A 24,132-nucleotide genomic window follows, 5' to 3' on the forward strand; every position below is an offset into this window, starting at 1 on the left:
TAATTGCATTTTGAATTTAGTAACTCTAACACACACACCTTTTCAAGTAACTAGTAACGAAACCCTTTACATGTTCTTTTCTGTACGTCTTTGCATGGAAGGAAATTCTCTCAGCTGAACTTCTGGAACTGAATATACTTCAGACTGAAGGAGACTTGTCGGTTGGTGTTTATTAAAATTGAAAGAAATGTTATGGTTAAAATCACACTGCATGTGCTTCAAGGACAAAAGGGTAGCTTACGTTATTTCAGACAACCATTCTGAACATACCTTGGTTCAACAAAATTATATTTTGCTAAAGAAATATAATGTTATGTTAACATTTATTTTGAAGTATAAGGGTGCTACTTTGTATTTTAGTAATTTTATATTTTATATTACAAATTAGATTAATTGGGTCTCCCCAATGGCGCAGTGGTAGCGTCGTCGCCTTGTAATCAAGGGGTGCCAGGTGAAGGCATATAGTGGTGCGGATCCCACTTTGAACTGTAGGTTCATTTTCGTTTAGCTTTACTGTGTATATAGTGGACTTAAAACACCAAATTAGATTAATTATAATTTAGTGAAAATTAATGTTAATTTTTTATTGTCATCAATGAGCGAAAAGAGCTGATAGCTTACAATTAATTTCATGCCTAAAATGCATGATCTGGAACAAAGTAAATGCAAGAATAGATTAGTTACTTCTTAAATTAACTGTTACTATAGCTGAATTGCTTTCTCAAATGAGTAACTGTAACCTAGTTACAATTAACAAATTACTTTGCACTATCTTAGAATAGGCATTTGGCTACGAATTTCACTCATACTTTAACCTGCTTTACAAATAGGGAAACTTTAACCATTCAATAATTATTTACTAAAAACTACGAAACTTTATTATTTTTTATTTTAAATTACTACTATTTTAATATTCAATCCATAAGAGGAGAAATAATAAACATGATAATACAAATTACCTAATACATAACAAACTTTAATATCTCTCACACAGTGAACTTGCTGTATATTACATTGTTTGAATTATATTTTTTTATGGCAGTTAAAAAAGTAAGTAAATTCTACTAAGACTATTCTTTTTATTTCACACAATTATTTTCCTTCACTTTAAAATAATATTTTTGTTTACTTTTGTTACACAATAAAATCAAAGTGGAGAATGAAAACTTACATTTAAAAATGTGTAAAATTCCAGTTCAAATAACTTGTATCCACCATGTTTTTTTTTTCTGAAATTAAAAAGACTAGAAAATGTAGAAAATGTGTGTGGTGGATTCTGGCTTGTTCGTTTAAATTTAGTATCGAGTCCCTTTGCTTAGAATATTTGAGTTGGAAAAAAGACAACTGATATTCTTGGGCAATGTAATTGTGGTAGTACTTTCAAATATACATTTCTTCCTTCAGATGACGTCTTTGCTTCTTGTCCATCTCCGTGTGCTTTCATCAACTATGTTTTTCGCAAGGAAAATGACATTAGGTAAGATTTGATTCTCTGTTATTTTGTTCTAATTTTAGGCTAAAGCTTGAATGACTTGATTTCCTGCTAGAACTTCGAGTAGTGGTGGAGGGCTTTTCGACCTGCTAACGTTAAACTCACACAATACTCGTTACCGCATTGTATGTAGACATTTGTTCCCACAAGGCATTGCGCAGAGCAGACAAGATAAAATAAATGGACGATCGACTTGAAGAAGAACGTTTGAGGAGAATAGTTACTGCTGCTATTTTCCTTACAATTGTCAAAATTAAAGAAAAGTAATGGCTAGGAATTGTCTCGAAAGAAGAAATAGTAATGGAGATATACTCAGCATGCTTTTAAATGAACTCATACATGAGATTTGCTGTATTCAATCGCAAAAGAAAATATTCTTGTTCAACTAATTATGTCGAATATTTAATACGCTGGTAATAATAAAGATTTTAATTATCGGCTAATCACATCTGTCGAATGGACCTCATTTCTGCTACTTTTCTGTGCAATTAACAAAAAGAATCCTTCAACCAACACTCAAAAACTACAGGCAGAAACCTTTTTTTCCTTACCAAACTCTCAGATTATCTTCACATGACCGGAAGTTTTCTCTGATTGGTTGTTACTACAGCATCGAGCAGAGAAGCAAGTTGCAATTAGAACATGGTCTAGTCGCCCAAATCAGTCTGGTAGCCACCGTTTCTAGCATAGTAGCCATTCCAACGCCAACAAGGGCATTCCAGTAGAATTAATCAGCTCCGTGTTATTCGGGCTTAACACCTCATACTTTTAATGATAATTAAATGAAATTAATTATAATGAAAAATACTAAGATATAACACTCAAATGGAGAACTTATTAGTAGGAAACAATAAAAAGATGCGCAATTAATTAGAGCAGAACATTAAATCATAAATTTTAAATTTTAATTATTCGAAAATTTCCCCGATATTGAATTCTTCATTGAAGAACACAATTTTCCAAGAATCAGTGTTCTCACTGTAATCGATATTATATATTTATCTTATTTTAGAGCCGCGAGGGTTCAGTTGTTTGGGCGCCTGACTGCCACGCAGTAGACTAGGGTTTGGTTCTCGAGGTGGGAATCTCTCCCTGCATAAACTACTCTTACATGAGCCGTAATGGTACGTACGTGCAATGTTTAGGAGACACCTACGTCATTTTTCTACCTATTGCAATGATTGCGACGATGAGAATGAAAGGAAGGATGGAGGAAACACAATGATACACTTATGGTTTACCCAGGGATCGAACTTGGAATCTCTCACTTTGCAGTGCATTTGGCTGACCACGGAGGTGGTGTACGTACACATGATCAAATCTCTTGAAGAAAGTTTTTTTTCGGGAGTTAGGTGAAGGCACTAGTAAATATTCCCTGAATGGAAGAGGACTTGCTGCAACATGCGTATGGGCAGTCGGAAATGAAGGGGGTTCACTTGATCCCTCCTAAAAGGCCAGAAGTTTCAACCTGGCACGACTCCCGCCAAAAACTTGTCTTTCGTCTGCAGGTCGTTGTTGCCACTGATTTCGGCGTAAGCGAGCACACGTGGCGACAGGCAGTGCTGCGAGCAGTCATTTGGAAGTGAAAGCACTAGGGGTGTGCGGGATCCCGACTTTTCGGGATCCCGAGCAGTCGGGAAATACCGAATGGTCATTTTAAAAAGTCGTTAATTCTCGACGTTTTCTGCATTGCAAGTGTCTGGAACTTATCGGAAATTGTTAATTTTTATTCCAGAAATGCAAAAACAATCACGTAAGGTGAAAATGACATGTAGAATTCGAGATTTCAAGAGGTTCGGTAAATTTTAAACATTTCCCGTCCCGAAAATTTCCCGATTTTGTCGGAAAATTGAGATTTTTTTCCGTCCCGAATGTCGGGATTTAAAAAATTTCCCGTCCCGACCCAAAATATTCTGTCCCTCACACACCTAGGAAGCACAGATATATCCACCACCCATTCACGTCTATGGCAATGTGGCAACAAAGGATCCAGGTTCCCCAAGCGAATAAAACTGCGTTTAGTTCTCTCTCTCTCTCTCTCTCACACTGTCCTCTTCTGCCTCCATTTTTAATTTTCTTAGTATTTCTCTTTCTCCGTCTGTTTTCTTTCTTCATTTCTTTCTCCCTTTCTTTTCTTGTGTATTATTTCTCATACTTTGCTTATTATTTCTCTTACTCTGCCTAACTATGTATATCTTGATTCATATCTCCCCTCTCTGGCTTGTTTTATTTTGCGTAGTATATCTATTTCTCTGTATATCTCTGTCTTGTTCTTTATTTCTCTCTCCCTCTGTTTGTGTGTGTGTGTGTGTGTGTGTCCAAGCATTTGCGTATGTGTGTCGCTCTCTCTCCCTCTTTCTCTCTTTAATCTTTTCTCTCTTGTATCTCGCTTATTATTATTATTATTATTATTATTATTATTATTATTATTTCTCTTCTCCATTTTTCCTTTCCTCTCTCTGTACCTGGCTTCTTTATTTTTCTTCCTTTTGTGTCTCGCTTGTTTAATTATTTTCCTTTTACTTTTTTCCTTCTTCAGGTCCGTAGCGAGGTGTACGCCGGGGAGTGGGGGGGCGAAGCCCAGGGCGCCATGCACAGGGGGCTCCATTCAAATGTTTATATTAAAAAAAAATACAAAGTCAGAATATGCTATATTTTCGCTTGACAGAAGTAAGGGGAGGAGACACTAAGACATAACTGAAATATTCCCAAATATGCATAACTTTCTTCTTCATTGCAAATGCAAAGTAGGAAGCTTTAAATATGATCTATATTATTTTTAACGAGTTTTTCTTTGTTTCCTTATTTCAAAATGTGTAAGATGTAAATATCACGTTCAAACGCTTTCACAACATGCCCAGTCAATAACTGATCAACTATCACAAGTTAGATAAAAATAAATATATTTTTTAACCAAAGTTACCTGTGAGTTGCCAGAAATTTACTTCTTAACTTTGTTCAATTTCGTCCTCCTCCGTGGCCGTGCAGTCAAAGGCACCTTGCTTTGGACGGCGGCTGCGGGACTGCATGGGTTGGATCCCTGGTTCAGTCTCCGGGAATTTTCGGCAACCCACCATCGTGAGGAAATTGTGGAGCTCCGAGTGAGTGAGCGTAACCCGGTCGCGAAGTCCTACAACGGCTGGAGGTTGACGGCCGACCACTCGTCTCCCTAGCCTGGCTGCAGATCTCCACGCCCCCCCCCCCCTGGTAGCCCGCGTGGGAGGGAGGCCAGCAGTCGGCGGGTAAGCCAGGGCCCAATTTTGGGCTGTAGCGCTCTAGGGTTACTTTTTTTTAAGGGTTACTTTGTTCAATTTAATTAATTGCCTCCTCTAATTGTTCTTATTGGTTTTTATTGTCTTTTAATTAGTTAGATTGTATTGTCTTGTTTTTAATTTTATTCGTAATTTTATCCTTATTATTAGTTAGTATTTTTGAAAAGAATACCTTTTAATTATGACTTTGAAGGTCATTAGTTAAAAATTAACTTAAGATCTTCAAAAGCTGAACCTCGTCAAGCAATATAGCCTATTGAATACAATCCAAAGGATATTATTTTAAAATATTTTAACGTTTAATTAAGGAGTATTAAACGATGATTTTATTGAATTCGTGGAATATATTGATTGAAATGTTTGTTTTGTACCATTTTTTGCTTTTTGATTTGGCATACACATGTACTTTGTAGAAATTTCATCGAAAAAGCGAGACGATTCTACACAATAAGCGAAAAATCAGGCAAAACCTGTCTCTGTTGCCCAGGTGGTAGAGCAATGCTTAGAGACCAAGCCAAGAATGGCAGAAAAGCGAAGTAAGGTAAACAAATCATACACCATAAATAAAGCATGCGGACATGTTTTTGATAAACAAGCAAGAAGCCTAGTTCCTATAATTAATTGAGCAATATACTATGGATCATATTTATATATTCATACTTGATCTATTGAAGTAAATATTATAATAACAACAATATAGTTTTGATCGAGCCTGACAATTTGCTGAAATTTCTACATTATTTGCTTCTTTTTTTTTTGCAGGAGACAGTTTACCAACTATCACGTATTCACTTTGCATATGGAACGCCATCTTACCACCAAATACGTTCTAACCACGGCCGCTTCATGTTTCGATGCTGCAGGTACAGTTGAAGGAATAACACATACTAACTCTTTCTTGATTCGATAACCTTTTAGTATAGTACTTTGCTTAGACTAAGATTTCATTAATCTCAATGAAATTATAATTAGCTAAAGCAAGATTTTAAAACATAAATAAACAATGGGCTATGTAATATAAAGCAAACTTTTATACTTCTGAAAATAAAATTAATAATAGTTAAGAAAATTCGTCACCATGAAAACCAAAATACAGACTATTTTCGAGCATTTTTACAATAGCACAAATACACAAAGCGAAGTGATATATTTTTGTATATAAACTTGCAACTCATACATCAAACATGTTGTGAGAATTATATACGTATTATCTAGAATGTAAAAATAACTTACTTTTTATAGTAGCGGCAACAATAGCTAATTTACTTACTCAAATGAGTAACTTTAATTGTGTTATTTTTTGGTGAAGAAACAGTCCAACTATCAAAACTATATCAAAACTTTGAAATTGCAAATTCTAGAATTAAAATTATTTTACTACAACTAAATTATATTTTCAGTTAATTCTGAAATTGTGGAAAATTGGGCACATTTCCTGAAAATTTTGGAGATAATATTTTATAGTACATACAGTGCGTTCGTTTTGCTTCTGGGCCGAGACAGCACGTGAACAACTTTGAGTAACTCTTATAACAGGTTAGTACTCGTTATGCAATATGAATATAATTGTCTACATGTTTAAGAAATGTGCGTAAATAACCGAGACGTTACGGGACGAAAATGCCGGCATCTGCGCCATGTCAGGCGTTATTTCGGCCCAGAGCCAAAGCGAACGTACTGTATAATGTGATAAGAAAACTTTTATTTAAAAGAAATAAAATTTCTACCCTGATCGGTTTCAGAATATCAGCCAGAAGACTAAATTGATACACAAAATCCAACATGGCGTTTTTTTTTCATTTTTCTTTTTTTTTTACAGTGGGTGAAAATCCTTCATTGGGTATTTTGGGGTATTCTGGTGGTTAACAAAAAAGTACTTTTTCCAAGTTTTACCGGATTCTTTTTCAAGTTTATGTTGTTTTTTTTTTTACCAAAGTAAGACGATTTAGTCTATTCAAGAAAGAGTATTTTATTATTTTTTCGACACATAAAGTGTGCCTTGTCAAGTTATTTCCTATTATTTTACAAGTTGTGAAGAAGCACATGGTCAACACCTTCCATAAGATTTCATGTTTCTTGTTTTTTACTGTATCTTAGATTCTGACATGATTGGCTCATCAAAACCACCAATGTCCAGTATGTATTTTATAAAATCACAATAGTTATTTAGTTGTAATTGATTAGTTAGTACTTTCATTTTGATTGTCAGAAAAGAAGCAAATCTTACTGTGTCATATAATTATGGAATGATTTATTACTTCATTTAATCTTCACTCTTTTCAGTTTTTTACGCTCTTGTACTTCGCCTTGGAACTGGCTTATGCTTTTTGTCTCTGCTGGAACTATTGTACGTGTTGATTCCATGGCCATCGTGCATGGTGGAAAGAACACCCGCCATTTGCAAAAGAATCGTTACTTTCTTGTCTTCAACACTTAAGAAAAGCGTTCAGTGTTCACCAGATGAAATCATGGAAGATTCAGAGAGGTAAAAACTTTTAAAAAATTGGCTTCGTCTCAATGTGTACCGTTAATTTATCAGGTCTAAACTCTATTATGGACGTGTTGTTTATTCGTTCCCCCGTCCTTCTCGTCTTCGCATCCTCGACACTGTTCATCATGTTGGTATTCGTTTGTGTCCCGGTGCGTCGTGCCAGTCCAGTCGTCAGTTTGTATGTGGAGGCATTGGAACCGTCTTTGTTCCTCCGAAGACAACGACTTTTCTCCATCAACGCTCGATGCCTTCCCATCCGTCCTACCACACCCTCCCTGACGGCAGAGGACTGTCAATGTACAGTCAGAAATGGGATATCGAGATCCTGCGGTTGCAGAACTTTCCATAGAAAATTTGCTGTTACAATCCATTTATTACCATGGACGTGAGGTTCTCGTTTTAACGATAACGCCGGAAAGTTGGGGAACGCAGAATAAAGTGTTCGAAATGTTTAAAATTCGGTTCAAAATAGATTGTCACTCTTCATTTATTTCGTTTAGCAAATTTAGTGCGTTTATTGTATATTTAGTGGCCGATGACATGAAATAGTTTTCTAATTGCAAACTGGAATGGTTATTTGGCACGAAGATAAGACTTAAATTTATATATACTTTGGTCATTAAACTAAACTTTGTTTCACTTTTCCAAAAATAAAGCAATGTGAAAATCTTAAGCTTAGAAGGACAGTAAAAAAAATAAAATTAAAGTAACACAGATTTTAGATTAATAAAACCTAAACCGCGAAACATAACACCGAATTGCAATAAAATATAACATCGAGATTTAGGGAAAAATAAAACGAAAACTTCATGTCCTTACTTATCACATATCACTCACATATAACACATATAACGCCATGCAGGCAAGTGAGTATTTCAGGAACTAGGCCTCCCATGTTTATGGCAGGTGACAGGTGACCCACGCACCGTCTACATCCTTGTACGACAAGCTCCTTTCTCCACATTTTTGGTTTACCTGTCTCTATGTGACCTCCAAAAGGAAAGGAAAAAAAAGGGTTAGCAACGGTTTTTAGACCTTCGATCCCAGCAACCCAATTTTAATCTATTTTATACGGATGGGTTTAAATCGGTTGAATCTGTTGGCTGTAAGTTTTAAATAATTACTGCCAATATTATTAGTTCCCTCTTATATTTTTAGACTTATCCTCTTCCCGTTGGAAGTAATTTTAAGAGATTTGCTCAAAAATTGCAGGAAAATTTGAAGTTGTGGGACTTCTGTTTTTGTTTTAATAGCATGCCTGCATTGGTGTTTTATTTATATTATATATAATACATAAAAATGTTGCGATAAAGCAGGTAAAATTTTCATAATACGCCAGTGATGCATATATGCATAGGCGGATCTAGAATTTTTTCCTGGGAGTGGCACAGAATATGAAGTAAGCATATACGAAGTAACAATGTAAATATAATGTGCAGATTTTTCTAGATGTTATAAACAGCCTCAAACATACATATTACATTTACATCAAGACAACTACTCACAATGGTTCATTTTACGTCCGGTTTGTGGTCACAGAAACTAATAGGGACTGGGCGTTGAATGTGGACTTGAAACCACTGTACAGGGTCAACGAAGTTAGTAATAAGTTGTGTTTTATGCAGCGTACATTGATACATTTGTAGATTGAATTGTATCTTCTGCAAATATGCTGTATAAAAAAACAATCTGCTGTAGTACTAATTGAGGCGAGTGTACAATATAAAGTCATAGAATTGCCATTGTAAATGTGCTATTAAAGTTCACTTATCGCCGTAAAGTTAGGCAACACACATAACGCCAATAGCGAGTATTTTAGGATTCAGGTGTCCCATTTTTATGGCCCGTGAGTGTACAATCACGGACACTTCTGGGTTGCAATAACCCCATGGACTTTAATGGTATCATTATACTATCCGTCTATACATCCACCAGGACACGTACCCAGGACCCGTTGACCATAAGATGATAGCATTAGTTGATTTTTGTGAAATAGAAGTCGCTTTACGTTATTTGTATTTAACAGTGATTACAGAGAGAAAGAGATAAGCTTGCAAATTCATTTCCTCAGGAGAAACTACGGAGATGTTTGACCTATAGAATAATCTCGCCTTGTCATCAGTTAAACAGTTAGTGTTATTGCCTTGGAACCAGCAAGTAGTGTTGCCCATGAGACGAGACGAGACGAGACTTTGGTCTGTCTCGTCTCGTCTCGTGGAAATGCTGTCCCGTCTCGTGTCTCGTCTCGAAAATATTCGTTTGTCCCGTCTCGTGTCTCGTCTCGAAGGGTTCTGTCTCGTCTCGTCTCGTCCCGTCTCATTTTGTCTCGTCTTGTCTCGTAAAAGTAATGCAGGATATTATGCCAACAAAAGTTATAACTGGGAGACATCACAAAATATTATTCTCGAAAATGGGTTAAACGACCTGTAATCACTTTGCTCACTGTAGTTATAGTGAGAATAAATATGATTCCTTAATCATAAGAACATGAGTATATCAAATAAAGTTTGTTGATTATCAATAGCTAGATAATATACTGCTGGACAAAAAAAACCGGACACTTGCATTTTTTGTGATAACGCAATGGGTCGATAAAAGCTCTGATTCTAGGGCTAACTAAATGTTGCAGAAACTGAATTAAGTACGAATGCATAAACAAAGTCCGAGCCTATGAATGGTGCATATGGTACTACATGATCTGCCGAACATTCTGTAATATACCTGCTAGCTGTTATTGCAATTCAGATGTCAAATATTAAAGTGTCCGGTTTTCATTGTCCAGCAGTATATATAGAATCTGCCTTGTTTTCTAGCTCCCATTCACTCTTTATCCATCGTACACGCAGGGAGCTTTCAGACGGAAAGAACACGCGACAGGCGACAAGCCACACGGGGATTTACACAGAAGTGACAAGCGACAGGATCCCCTTCCGTTCCGTCTATGATAAAAGTATTCACCGCACGGGCAGTACGAACAGATCGAAGCGATTCTACGCTCGATATTAAGAAAACGACCCAATTTGGGCGACACACAAGCGACAAGAGACACGTGGTGCTTCGGTTCGGAAGGTTGCGTTTACTGAGGGTTCGTATCCAAGAGAAACATGTTGCTTGTCGCTTCTCTCCCGTGACTTGTTCAATGTGACAAGCGACACAGAAGTATCACACTGAAGCAACGAACGACAGGAACACTTCAGTTTATAAGCAAGCATGCATCGCGCATGCGCGGATAAGAATCCCCGCGACTATACACGGTATCCAGAAAACGGCCTAAGCAGAACAACAAGCAAGCGACAAGCGAGACGTGCAGCTTCGGTTCGAAGAGTTTCCTGTGAGGAAGATTTCTTCACAACAAAGTTACAGGCGACAAGCGACTCATGTCGCTTGGAAGCGAACTTTCAGTAGTCAATGCAACCTTTCGAACAGAAGACACACGAAAAGCTGCAAGTGTTTCTTGTCGCTTCGGTCCGTTGTTCACGGATGCGGGGTGAATGCTTTCCTTCAGACTGAAGGGGATTGTGTCGCTTGTCGTTTCGGTGTGAAATTTCCACAAGATAGCTTTCAGGTTGAAGCGACAGGCGACAGGCGACAAGCGACACACGGATTTCGTACCAAAGCAACAAATGACACGCTCCTTTAGGGTGATTTCAGACTGGAGCGACAAGCGACACGCAACACCTGTTGTTTTGGAACAAGTCAATCAACTGCAACGTTTCAAAACGTAGGAGCATGGCAGGCCGCACAAACCTGCGTTCGATTGGTGAAATCCTGAAGCGACACGTGTTACGGGTCGCGTGTCGCTTCGATGTGAAATCTCCCTTAGTCAATAAGCAAGCTTTCACTGTGAATTCACTACCAACAGACAGAGGCGACACAATGCACGCTATTAAAAAACCGCCCAGTCCGAACGACACGCAAGCGACAAAGCAACACGCGCCGCTTGCCGGTTTAGTCGCTGCCGTTCATTTACAGCGACACTTGTTGCTGTCGCATATCGCTTATTACTCCTATGACTTCAGGCAATTTTATGTTCGTTACGTCAAAGCAGAGTATCTAATTGCACTAGCTTTTTAGAGCCGCGTTGGTGTAGTCGTTAGGGCGTCTGACTGCCAGGCGGGAGACCCGGGTTCGATTCCCGGAGTGGGTGAATGAAGGTCGGAATTATTGTCCCCGCATAAAGCAGCTCCGGGGCTCAACAGCCACATATCAATGGGTGCATTGGGGCAATCCTGGAGTGCAAAAGAAGCCGGAGTGTGATGCTGATCACTTCGCCTCCAAAATGACCTTTCCCCCACATCCCGTAAATGTGCCTTCATGGCATTGTGTTATATGCACTTGGAACTTTACCTTTACCTAGGTTTTTTGTGCGAAATCTTCGGAGTTTGCAACCAGCACTCGAGGCTGCTGTGGATTTTGAGAAGAGGGTCGCAAATGAAAGAAGGGTCGTTTTGGGCGAGAAATTTTATGACGATTGTCGCCAGTATGGTTGGAACAGGGCCGTAGTAAACAATGGCAGTGACTACCTCCGGATCGTATTGCGCAAGGATGAATGGAAGAGAGCTCTTGGGTTAGCACATAGTTTCCAGATGTAAGGTAGTCTGAGGAAATTTCAATAGAAAGATACAGGGATTTTGCAAGTTAAGATAGCTGGGACACGAGGCTAAAGTCTCGGCAAATTCGTTACGGACAACGTGTGACGAATTAGGAGTTTTCGAGGGGGAATCTTACAGATCTTTATTCATGTAATAGAAGCTTTGTGAAATTCCATTACATTGTCACTAATGAGTTTCTTACGAATAGTGTTAAATCTGATTCCGCTAATTAGTGAATCAAATAAAGCAATGGAAAGAAACTCACCATAACCACACTGCTCTCCGATCTTCCTTAATCTTCTTACAAAATCTTCTATTTGTTCGTCTTCTTCTTGTACACATTTTCTAAGCTTTAACCTTTGCACAATATAGTTGCTTGATGGACTATAATAAGATTTTAATCTTTGTGCAATTTCCAGATAGGATTTATTATGAGGCAGTGTAGGTGCAAATAATTCACGCAGAACTTCATATGGCTTGTTTCCAATGACAGATATTAACCTAGGAACTTTCTTGTCCTCTGGAATAGCTTGTGTTTGACAATAATTATCAAAGCGCTCCAAATACGCTACTATCGATCCATCTTGGGGATCATATTTATCAAAACCAGCTACCAAAGCCATTATACATTTATACTATAACGCAAAGCTTAGAAGTGAATATACTTATCCTCGATTTTTAATTAAATTCTCGTCGCCATGTATAAATCTCTGTCGTGTATTCACACGTAGAGGTTAATTGATTCGCACACGTAGATAGATATAAATGAATTAAGGGTTGGAATGATTACTATGGAAGTAAATGGAGAAAGTAAATTTATGCAAGAAAGATCGATTGAGTATAGTTTGTCCCACTATAATGAAAGTTCAGTTTCGTCGCAACCATATCTTAAATCTGACCATTCTTCATTGCCTGTGAAAATAGCTCATTGTGATAAAGCTACTAGTAAGTTTGTTTCTTCGTCCGAATATGTAATTGCTCTCAATATTAATGATTCTATGTTGAACTTTGAAATAGATACAGGTTCACAAGTTTCGATTGCAAGTAAAACATTTTGTGACAGTCAACTGCATGGTTTGCAATATCTGGAAGCTGACTGTGTTTTACGATGTGCTAGCAATATGACCTTGCCGTTAGTAGGAAAGGTTGCTGTAAGAGTTCGTTATGAACATGTAGATAAAACACTAGACTTATATGTAGTCGCATGTGATTTAAAATATCCACTCATGGGAAGACAATGGATTAAGCATTAATTGCCTGATTGTCACATTAATCTATCTCAACTTAGGCCATCGTTGGATTTAAAATATCCACTCATGGGAAGACAATGGATTAAGCATTTATTGCCTGATTGTCACATTAATCTATCTCAACTTAGGCCATCGTTGGAAGTGTATGAAGACAAGACTCGTGTTTCGTCTATGTTAACATCTGACAAGTTGAAATTACATATTCGGACGAAGAAGCAAACTTACTAGTAGCATTATCACAATGAGCTATTTTCATAGGCAATGAAGAATGGTCAGATTTAAGATATGGTTGCGACGAAACTAAACTTTCATTACAGTGGGACAAACTATACTCAATCGATCTTTCTTGCATAAATTTACTTTCTCCATTTACTTCCATAGTAATCATTCCAACCCTTAATTCATTTATATCTAACACTCCACTGTCCATATCATCCGAAGAAACAGGTTCAACAGCCTGTACAGCGTTAGCCTTGTACTTGCTATAAGGTTTAGTACTATTAGTTTCTTTATTGCGCTGTAACTTGAAACACTGGGAAACATCGTGACCGAATTTCTTACAGTATCTGCAATGCCTGAAATATTGTTGCTTTCTTTCCCGTTCATTTTTACTTCCCTCATTATCCGATTGATTTTGTCTGAACCTAAGATTGGATCCACTTGACACAGTATTTTGGAATTTCCAGCTATCCTGTTTTGGATTTGAATTGGCACCGGAGTTCAAACGCGTATCACCCTTGCACTTATTTACCTTTGCGCGGTTAGTGTTCACAAAATTTACATTGGACTGGACGTAATACTCCTTCATATCTGCTTCTAATTTTTCCATCTGCTTAGCTACCTCAAAAGCTTTGTGAAATTCCATTACATTGTCACTAATGAGTTTCTTACGAATAGTGTTAGATCTGATTCCGCTAATTAGTGAATCAAATAAAGCAATGGAAAGAAACTAAACACGAGTCTTGTCTTCATACACTTCCAACGATGGCCTCAGTTGAGATAAATTAATGTGACAATCAGGCAATAAATGCTTAATCCATTGTCTTCCCATGAGTGGATATTTTAAATCACATGCGACTACATATAAGTCTAGTATTTTATCTACATGTTCATAACGAACTCTTACAGCAACCTTTCCTACTAACGGCAAAGTCATATTGCTAGCACATCGTAAAACACAGTCAGCTTCCAGATATTGCAAGCCATGCAGTTGACTGTCACAAAATGTTTTACTTGCAATCGAAACTTGTGAACCTGTATCTATTTCAAAGTTCAACATAGAATCATTAATATTGAGAGCAATTACATATTCGGACGAAGAAGCAAACTTACTAGTAGCATTATCACAATGAGCTATTTTCATAGGCAATGAAGAATGGTCAGATTTAAGATATGGTTGCGACGAAACTAAACTTTCATTACAGTGGGACAAACTATACTCAATCGATCTTTCTTGCATAAATTTACTTTCTCCATTTACTTCCACTTTTTCCCGTAATGAATAAGTCTTCATCGCAGAAAACCGATCCGCCGTCTTGACCTGTATCTGGTCCATGAATTCGTTCATCATTATCCTCCTCCTTCTTCTGACTTCCAAAATGATATCTATTTTTCTTGTCTTGCATCCATTTTAACTGATCTTCATGCACGATCCGGTTTCTACCTTCAACATTCACCAGCCATGTAACTTTGCTTTTCCGTGCTATAATTTTTCCCTTGACATACCTCATAGCATTCCTCTTGTCTTTAAATGGTAACATAACCCATACAAAATCGCCTCATTGGTTCACCTTTTCATCTGCTTCTGCTTTATCCCTTTCGCAGTTTTGACCTATTATTTGTTCCATTTGGGCATCAAATTTATTCCTGAGAATATAGGAAAATATCACTTGCTGTGGCGTTTTGTCACCTGATGCGTTATATTCGCTTCTCAAAGCTACCAATACTCTCTGCAACAATTCTTCAACGTTGACATGCGTATTCTTATTCAATTGCTCCCGTACAGCACAGTCTAGCTTTGTTTTCACTGTCTGCACGTAGCGCTCGACCTGACCATTGCTTTCAGGATGGTACGCAGGAGAATGGTACAAATTGACGTGACGTTCATCACAGAATGTTTTAAATTCTGAAGATGAGAATGGGGGACCATTATCTACCACAATACACTTTGGTAGCCCAAAAATAGCAAAATGTTTAATTAGATAACGCTTTACTTCTTTAAATGAAGTAGACGAAACTCTATCACAATCTACCCATTTGCTGTAGGCATCTACTATTATAATATAAGTAATACTTCTATACACAAAAAAATCCATATGCATCCTTTCCCACGGATGTCTGCATTCAGTCCATGCACTATAGTTCTTAGAACTAGTATTTGGCTTGACTGCCGCACAAACTTCACATTTATTTACATATTCTTCAATAGCCTTATCTATTCCTGGCCACCAATATCTCTCTCTGAGCATTACTTTCATTTTTACAATACCACAATGATCTTCATGGGCTCTCTGAATAATGTAATTTCGCACTCCTTTGGGAACAACCAGTCTCCGACCCCAATACAGTAACTCATCCGTAATGCTCAATTCTGCCTGTCTTCTCTTGTACGCCAACAGTTCCTTCAATTCATCTCCTTTGAACCCTTTCACATCTTGTGGCCATCCATTCTTGCAATAAGATTTCGTTAACTTAAGAATTTCATCTCGTTTCAAATACGTCAAAATCGCCTGCTTTGCATTCGGCGTAAGCGTAACCTGGTACACAAATTCTTCTTGCCTAGGATCATCATCATGTACGTCAGGAAGTGGCAACCTTGATAACATGTCTGCAAGTTCAACCTTTTTAGTACATATTAGTTTGTATGTGAAAGAAGCCAAAAATAAGCACCACCTTTGAATGCGTGGCGACGCCATAATAGGAATTGGTTTTTCCATAGCTAACAATTGCTTAGCTGGCATTGAATCTGTCCATATTTCAAACGATCTACCTTGTACGTATTTTTGGAATTTCCTCACTGCATATACGATACATAAAGCTTCCTTTTCATGCATAGGATACTTAACCTCGTGCTTATTTAACGTACACGAAATACATTCAATCGTACGCAATTCCCCTTGTACTTTATGGCATAATTGCGAACCTAATCCATTTTGAGATGCATCACACTGTATAATAACTTCTTTATTCTGGTCGTATGGAACAAGGACCTTGGTATTTTGCAAAGCCAGTTTAGCTGCCTCAAATTGCCGCTGACAATCATTTGTCCATTGCCACCGCACATTTTTCTTCAATAAATTGTAAAGATCCGACAAGATAACTGACAGATTAGGCACACATCTTCTGTAAAAATTAATACCTCCAAGGAAAGCCTTTAATTGTTTGGTGTTGCAAGGCTTTGGACATTGTATCAATGCATGCAGCTTCTTTTCAGAAGGATGTATTCCTTCTTTACTTAAAGTATATCCTAAATAATCTATTTTGTTTTTGAAGAATGAACACTTGCTCCAATTAACCTTAACATTGTACTCATTCAAACGGTTTAAAACTTCAAGTGTTCTGGATACTGCTTGTTCTAAACCCTTGCTAACAATAAGTAAGTCATCTTGGTATGGAATGACAAAATTTAATCCCTGTAGTATGCCTTCAATAGTTCTTGAAGACAAGACTCGTGTTTCGTCTATGTTAACATCTGACAAGTTGAAATTTGTTCAAGGGCGAACTTTGGTTAAGTCGAAGGATACGTCTAATGCTTCGTCTGTGTTAACAGCTGACAAGTTGAAAATTGTGCATGGGCAAGCCTTGATTAAATCACAGATGGTTAAGTGTGAAAATCTGATTGCATCTTGTGATGTGCAAGGATTAATAAAATTTATTAGGCACGAATATAAAGAGTTATTCGATAATGATTTGTCGCAGCCAATTAAACATTTTACCGCCACGATTCCAATGAAACAAGGTATTACACCAATTTTTAAGAAATTTTATAATGTTCCGTATGGTTTACGTGAGAAAGTTAAGTCTGAATTAGACAAATTGATTGAGCAATACATTCTAGAAAAGATTGACTCAAGTGATTGGGCGAGTCCTATGGTCGTTGTGTGTAAGAATGATGGTAATTTGAGGCTTTGCTGCGATTTCAAGAACACTGTGAATAAATATGTTGAAAACGTAACTTATCCATTGCCCAGGATAGACGAAGTGTTTCCAAAAGTTAATGGATGTGATGTATTTGTTACCTTGGATCTCAGAAGTGCTTACCTTCAAATAAAACTTGATGATCAAGCTAAACAGTTATTAGTAATGAATACCCCATGGGGATTGGTACAACATACTAGATTGCCATTTGGTGTACGGATCGCATCACAAATCTTTCAAAGAACGATTGAAGGCATACTTCAAGGATTAGATTTTGTCATTCCATACCAAGATGACTTACTTATTGTTAGCAAGGGTTTAGAACAAGCAGTATCCAGAACACTTGAAGTTTTAAACCGTTTGAATGAGTACAATGTTAAGGTTAATTGGAGCAAGTGTTCATTCTTCAAAAACAAAATAGATTATTTAGGATATACTTTAAGTAAAGAAGGAATACATCCTTCTGAAAAGAAGCTGCATGCATTGATACAATGTCCAAAGCCTTGCAACACCAAACAATTAAAGGCTTTCCTTGGAGGTATTAATTTTTACAGAAGATGTGTGCCTAATCTGTCAGTTATCTTGTCGGATCTTTACAATTTATTGAAGAAAAATGTGCGGTGGCAATGGACAAATGATTGTCAGCGGCAATTTGAGGCAGCTAAACTGGCTTTGAATTCGTTCATCATTGTGTTTCCAAAGAAAATGCTTTATTCCGAATAAATAAATATTTGCAATTGATTAGTTATTTTGTTTATATTTTTTCGAGACTTTCGAGACGAGATGAGACTTTTCAGGAGCCGTCTCGTCTCCTGAAAACGAGACGAGACAGGTGGTCAGTCTCGTCCCGTCTCGAATTTTAAAAAGCCTGTCCCGTCTCGTGGGCAACACTACCAGCAAGTCCCGGATTCAATTTCCTGTGTTGATTTAGTTAAGTGTTTAGTAAATGTAGTCCCGACTAATGTATATGTAGTATATGGCTTTATTCTTTTATTATCTGTAAAAGGATTGATTGAACATTTTTCTTTTTTTGTAATGATGTAATGTTATCTAGTTATAGGAACGTTTAAAGAAGTGGAAGGGAGATAGTCTAAATACCTAGGTATTCCTAGTTAAACAGCAGGTCATCCATCTGTACTTTTTATAATACCCTGTCATCGTTTTTGGTGTAGGGCACGCTCCCGTGCCACTCCTGCTAAATTCGCCAATGTATGCATATATATAATACAAACATAACAAAGATGGATGGAAAAGTTACATTTGTTCCATAACTGATATATGTGTTCATTCCCATTTTCATTACTTTACTAATTAGAAATGATATTTACTCAGAACTTCCGAAAGTGTTCACCTCATGAAATTCAACTGATAGCATTGAATTAGTTTGAATTATGAGTTCTGTTTCATTATATATAATTTAGAAACATTCGTACACATTTGTGTATTCCAGATCGGAGAAGTGTTTGCAGAATAAAGCTTTTGCAAGGAAGATGTTTACAGGCATAGCCGAACAATTTCGCATATACTTGTCAAATACGAGCATTTATTTGTTGAGGTACTTCTATACAGAGGCTACCTTCAAACGGTGAGTATTTTTTGTATTGTAACATTTGAATAACTGTTGCATTTCAACCTATTATGCAGTGGTACAAATGTAGACATTTAAATGATAGACTAGAATTGTATAAACTCCAGAAAGAAGCCAATACTATTTTTAAGTTATTAAACTTCATAACTTATCCTGGCCTACAAATCTGGTAACAAATTAAACATTAAGCACGATCATACATTTTCTATAACAATATAAGATTCAGCCATATGCTTTGCAAGGTTTCAATTATTTGTGGATATTTCTATTGTAACATTATCACTTTGAGTTACGGGAAGGGGCATAGTTTGTAGCATGTGCAGTAAGGGACACTTCTGGGTTATAACGATTACTGAAAGTCAGTAAGGTTGTTACAGTCCATGACTGCAAACTCCAGAACGAACGAGCCTCCCCGATGGCGCAGTGGTAGCGTCGTTGCCTTGTAGTCAAGGCGTCCCGGTTTCGATACCCGTGGAGGCACATAGTGGTTCGGATCCCACTTTAAACTGTAGGTCCAGTCCCGATTAGCCTTACTGTGCATAAAGTGGACTTAAAACTATAACTCAATCAATCCAGAACGAACGAAGATTTGAACCTCTACAGATGGAAGCTTCATTGAATTGGAAACACTTTTGCGTCAATGCTAAAGTAACTTGAGGAACGCAGGCCTGCACCTCCACCTTAGGCCGTGGCACCTAAACGTGAACAGCTATTGGCTTCTCTTCTTCAGTGATATGAAACTCGGGTTCGGTCTGTGGTCATTTGCCAGGAGCAAAATCTCTTTGTTCTTCTAGAGTTGGACTTGGAACTTCCATGCTGGAAATACAGTGCCTTAATTTGCTTATTGTGCCGTTCGGCTTGGAAAGCTACCAAACGGACTATGCTCTTGAGTTGAGGTAAACGCACATCCGATTTGCCGACAAGGGGGGTGATACAGGCGGTACACGGGTGCGCTTTGGAGTGGCACAATAACCAAATGAAGGCACTACTGTATTTCCTGCCTGAATTTTGTGTGTGTGTGTGTGTGTGTGTGTGTGTGTGTGTGTGTGTGTGTGTGTGATTAAAAAGAGTAGGAACGGTTCTTGATTATATCACGTTGTCGGAAAATTATATTGAAGCCTGAATATTGAGTCTTTGCATACACTAACAATCAACAATTGCAGTTACATATAAAGGGTGTTTTTTTAAGAGTGATAGAACTTTCGATAGGGATAGCTCTTATTTGTTTTGTTTTGATGACATGTTGTTTTGTCATTTCATATCAGTGAGCATTGGCAAATGATCATGGAAAGACTGACGCCGCAACAACGTTTACAAATTGTGGAAATATATTTCCAAAATCAATGTTCTGTTCGCCAAACGTATAGAGCACTTCGGAAATATCAGTGCTGTCAGTGAATTGACCTCACAAGATCATGGGACCTAACGCCATTGGATTATTTTCTTTGGGATATCTAAAGTCTCTGGTTTATGCTGATAAACCAGCAACAATTGACGCTTTGGAAGCCAACATAACTCGTGTTATTAACGACATACGTCCCCAATTACTTGAAAAAGTGGTTCAAAATTGGACTGATCGAATCCAGTTCATCACAGCTAGTCGTGGTGGACATATGCCGGAAATTATTTTCAAAAAGTAAATATCAGAAAGTTATCTTTCAAATGAAAACACAATTGGCTTCAAACTTATTTTTTTATGTTTTATTTCAATTCAAAGTTCTCTCACTCTAAAAAAAACCACCCTAGTTTAAATGCAAAAATACATATCATCCAAGGACGTATTTAGGGGGGTCCAGGGGTCTGGACCCCCTGAAATGATTACCTAGTGCTAAAATTAAATAATGCAAATATGCTTGTTTAGCATTTGTTGTATAATCGATGGTTATCGTATTGAAAGTCAAGGATTATATTGGGATCATACAGTTTTGAATGACATTACAAAGATTTATACACACAACTACTCATAACAATGTGTATAAAATATTAATCAGAAACTTTACTTTTCTCCAACTGCATCTAACATTGTTTTTGTTATTCAATAAATATTAAATTCTTCATGTATTTGGCATTTTTTTCATTGCCAGAGCACTTGTTTTTATATAAATTATTCCGATCTTAATTACAGGTAAGCTACATAATGAATATGCGCTGTTGCATCTTTATTCTTATACCGTCTCTTTACCTATTCATGTAATAATAATGATAATAATACAATATTAATTTATATGTTGTAATTAGTATTAATTTGATTTAATGCAATTATTTCAATTAGAACATAATAATAATAATAATAATAATTATTATTATTATTATTATTATTATTATTATTATTATTATTATTATTGAGACACTTTGTTCGGACCTCCAGAAACATATTTCTAAATACCTGCCTGATATCATCCTGTGAATTGAACATTTATATCTCTCGAGCTGTAAATATCTACCTAGTTCTCAGCCTGTGCTCCAAGACAACTCACATTGTAGCAACACTTCACAAGTCAAAACATATTTTTCTGCGTAGATTAAAGTTCTGCTCTAAGAGCTGCATTCTGTCACAAATCTCATATTTGCAACAAAATTCTTATTTAATTTTCAATATATGGACTAAATGATACGTTGGTGCTATACAAAGTATCATTTCGTCAACATATTGAACATTAAAATAACACTTTCGTTACAAATAGGGATTCTGTGTCAGAATATAGCGATTGTGCACAGAACTATATTCAGCGCGGAATAATATGCTTTGACTTGTGAAGTGTTGCTGCAAGGTTGAGTTGTCTTGATTTACAACTCAAGATAGATCTCCTACACAATCAGACGAGACATGGCTGCCAAGTCTCGTCTCGTCTCGATACAATCCCTGACATATCTGTTTCTCTTTCATAGGGTCTACTCCGTAATAGGAATTCTTCTTGCCACCATTCTCACGATTTTTCTCCTCTACCTTCGTTTTTGTGAAGTTTTAGAAGGTGCTGTGACATTTGAAAGAGAGCAAAGAACGTCTTCATTGTTTCCTGCTATAGTAGTGTGTAGTGACCTTGGATATTTGTGAGTATACACTGAAACTTAGAAAGTGGATTTAGTAGACTTAGATAGAAAACCATCATTGGTTGAAGAGGGATGACGCCATATGTAGTCCTTTGGATATGAAACAAAATATTATTTTGGCCAATATTTTAACCATATATTCTTGTATTTTCTCTCTGATGTAGCTCCACTTCCAGATAAGTTTTGCTGCAAATATATTTGGAATTCACTTATATTTAATCGACATAATGAATTAGCAAGAGCAATTAGGCCTAAACTCGGTACACTTGGAATTATTCATTGCAGGTTCATGAGATCAAAAAAACTTTAAGAAGGTAAAGTGCTCTCCTGCGCTATGCACCACTCCATGAAGTCATATAGGGGGTGTGGGGGTTAGGGCCCCACACTTTTTTCTTGATCACGGCCGAAGGTGGGGGTGATGTGATCAGCAGCACGCCCCTGGCCGCCTTTACCCCCCAGAGTTTCCTCCAGGTACCCACTTTATACGATGCTGGGTGGGCGCCGGAACCGCTTGAACAGGTGGAAAAAAATCCCGGTTCTCCCCCGCCGGAGATCGAACCCAGGTTTCTCGCGTGGTAGTCAAAATACCTTAAATAATCTAATTTTGAAAATATTTTTTTGGAAAGTTATTAATTCAATTTCCACATTTTTCATTTTTAATGCACATTGTTTAATTATTGAGGTGGCAGTTGATGCAAGAAATGAAGAATTAATTTTCAAAGTGTAATTTAAATACGTTATGTGTGTGTGCACGCGCAATACGGAAAGCCATATAATCATTACATTCATGATTCTGGGTAGTTTTGTTATTTTTAAATTCATAAATTAATTTCGACTTCTAAAAAATGAATGAGACTTGTTACATTTTATGTATCGTTTAAATTTGTCTTCCAGCACTTCTCTCATATGCAGTCAGGTATTCAGAACCTGTCGTTTTAATGGAAGGGACATTCCTTGCTGTGAGGCGTTTGAACTTATAGGAGGAGAAGGTGGCTGTTATGTTTACAAATCTCACTTTGGAAGGTAATATACCATGACATTGTTCGTACGTATATGTATACCATTGAATGTATTTAATTTCTTCAATTTTTATTTGCATTTTACAATATCTACAATTAGGAATAATTCTGCGACAGCTTGTCTCGTTAATGAGGAAGCCGGTCTCTTAGATCTCCACAATAATCCAATCATATTAAGATATTATACTTTGTAACGATCAATTCAACAATTGTTCTTATTTTATACTTCTGAGTAATAGCAATTGCCGGCCCCGTGGAGGAGTGGTTAGCCCATCGAGCTACGACGCCAGGGGTCCCGGATTCGAATCCTGGCCTGGGCAGGGATGTTTGTGAGTGTCCATTCTTCAATATCATCGTATCATCAGTCATCCCCATCTTCGCAAATTAGCCAGAAGTGGCACAAAAGGTGAAGTAAAATAAAGCAAATCAATCAATTAATAGCAATTCCATTAATTTCACATTTTCAGGTGGAGAAGTATGTTGAGTTTCTGACCTGTAAAACCAGAATATTTCTGCCCTTTCTTAAAATGGTTCTAATATTTTCTCTTTATAGAGGACGTTTACTTTGTCCCATATATGTACTAGCGTTTACAGCCACATTCCAAACTATGTACTCTTGAATTTCATAAATACGACATTTTTCATTTCTCTTCCAGGATATAATTAGCCAGCCTGTAACTGATTCAACGAAGTATGTAATATGCAATAAAAGTACCCTTCCTACTCCATTTGGTCTGTTGATGCAAACGAGAAGTTTGTGAAATTTATCTGTTATAAAGTAATCAATCTGCTGTTTATAAATATATAGCGAATAATAAGTAGATATATCTTTTATTTATACACTTTAACTGAATGCCAAATCTCTTCACTAAACCAGGAATATATTTGCAGTATAATACGTCACCCTCCTGTGGAAATTAGGGAATAAATTCAAATTCTCTGCTTCTACGCGTCGACATAATTATTTTCACATTTTAATGGAAAATGATGCATCGATTTTTTAAAAAATAAATTATACAGGCATGCAAAATTTAGGATGATAAAGACCTTTTTGAAAATTTAGGAAGTTCTCATTCTGGATTGAGCTTAACAATAAATTCGTTTCTTTCGAAGCTAGTACCTTTAAAATATTTTTTCATTAAGGCAATGTTAAAACTATATTGTAAAATAACACTATAGAAAAATTAACTTTGTGCATAAAATGTACATGATAGGACATTTTAATTACCATTTTAGATTT

The 24,132-nt window shown here is 36.9% G+C and overlaps 1 long non-coding RNA gene across 1 annotated transcript; it reads left to right on the plus strand.

Moving 5' to 3' along the window:
- Positions 1-18,688: 18,688 nt before the first annotated feature.
- LOC145998560 (uncharacterized) lies at positions 18,689-22,890 on the plus strand. Its single transcript, XR_014443327.1, has 3 exons — positions 18,689-18,819; positions 21,712-21,873; positions 22,768-22,890. It is a non-coding gene; the product is annotated as an uncharacterized LOC145998560 (long non-coding RNA).
- Positions 22,891-24,132: the final 1,242 nt, after the last annotated feature.

Source organism: Lepisma saccharinum, chromosome 14, assembly GCF_977018435.1.
Source record: "Lepisma saccharinum chromosome 14, izLepSacc3.1, whole genome shotgun sequence".
NCBI lineage: Eukaryota > Metazoa > Arthropoda > Insecta > Zygentoma > Lepismatidae > Lepisma > Lepisma saccharinum.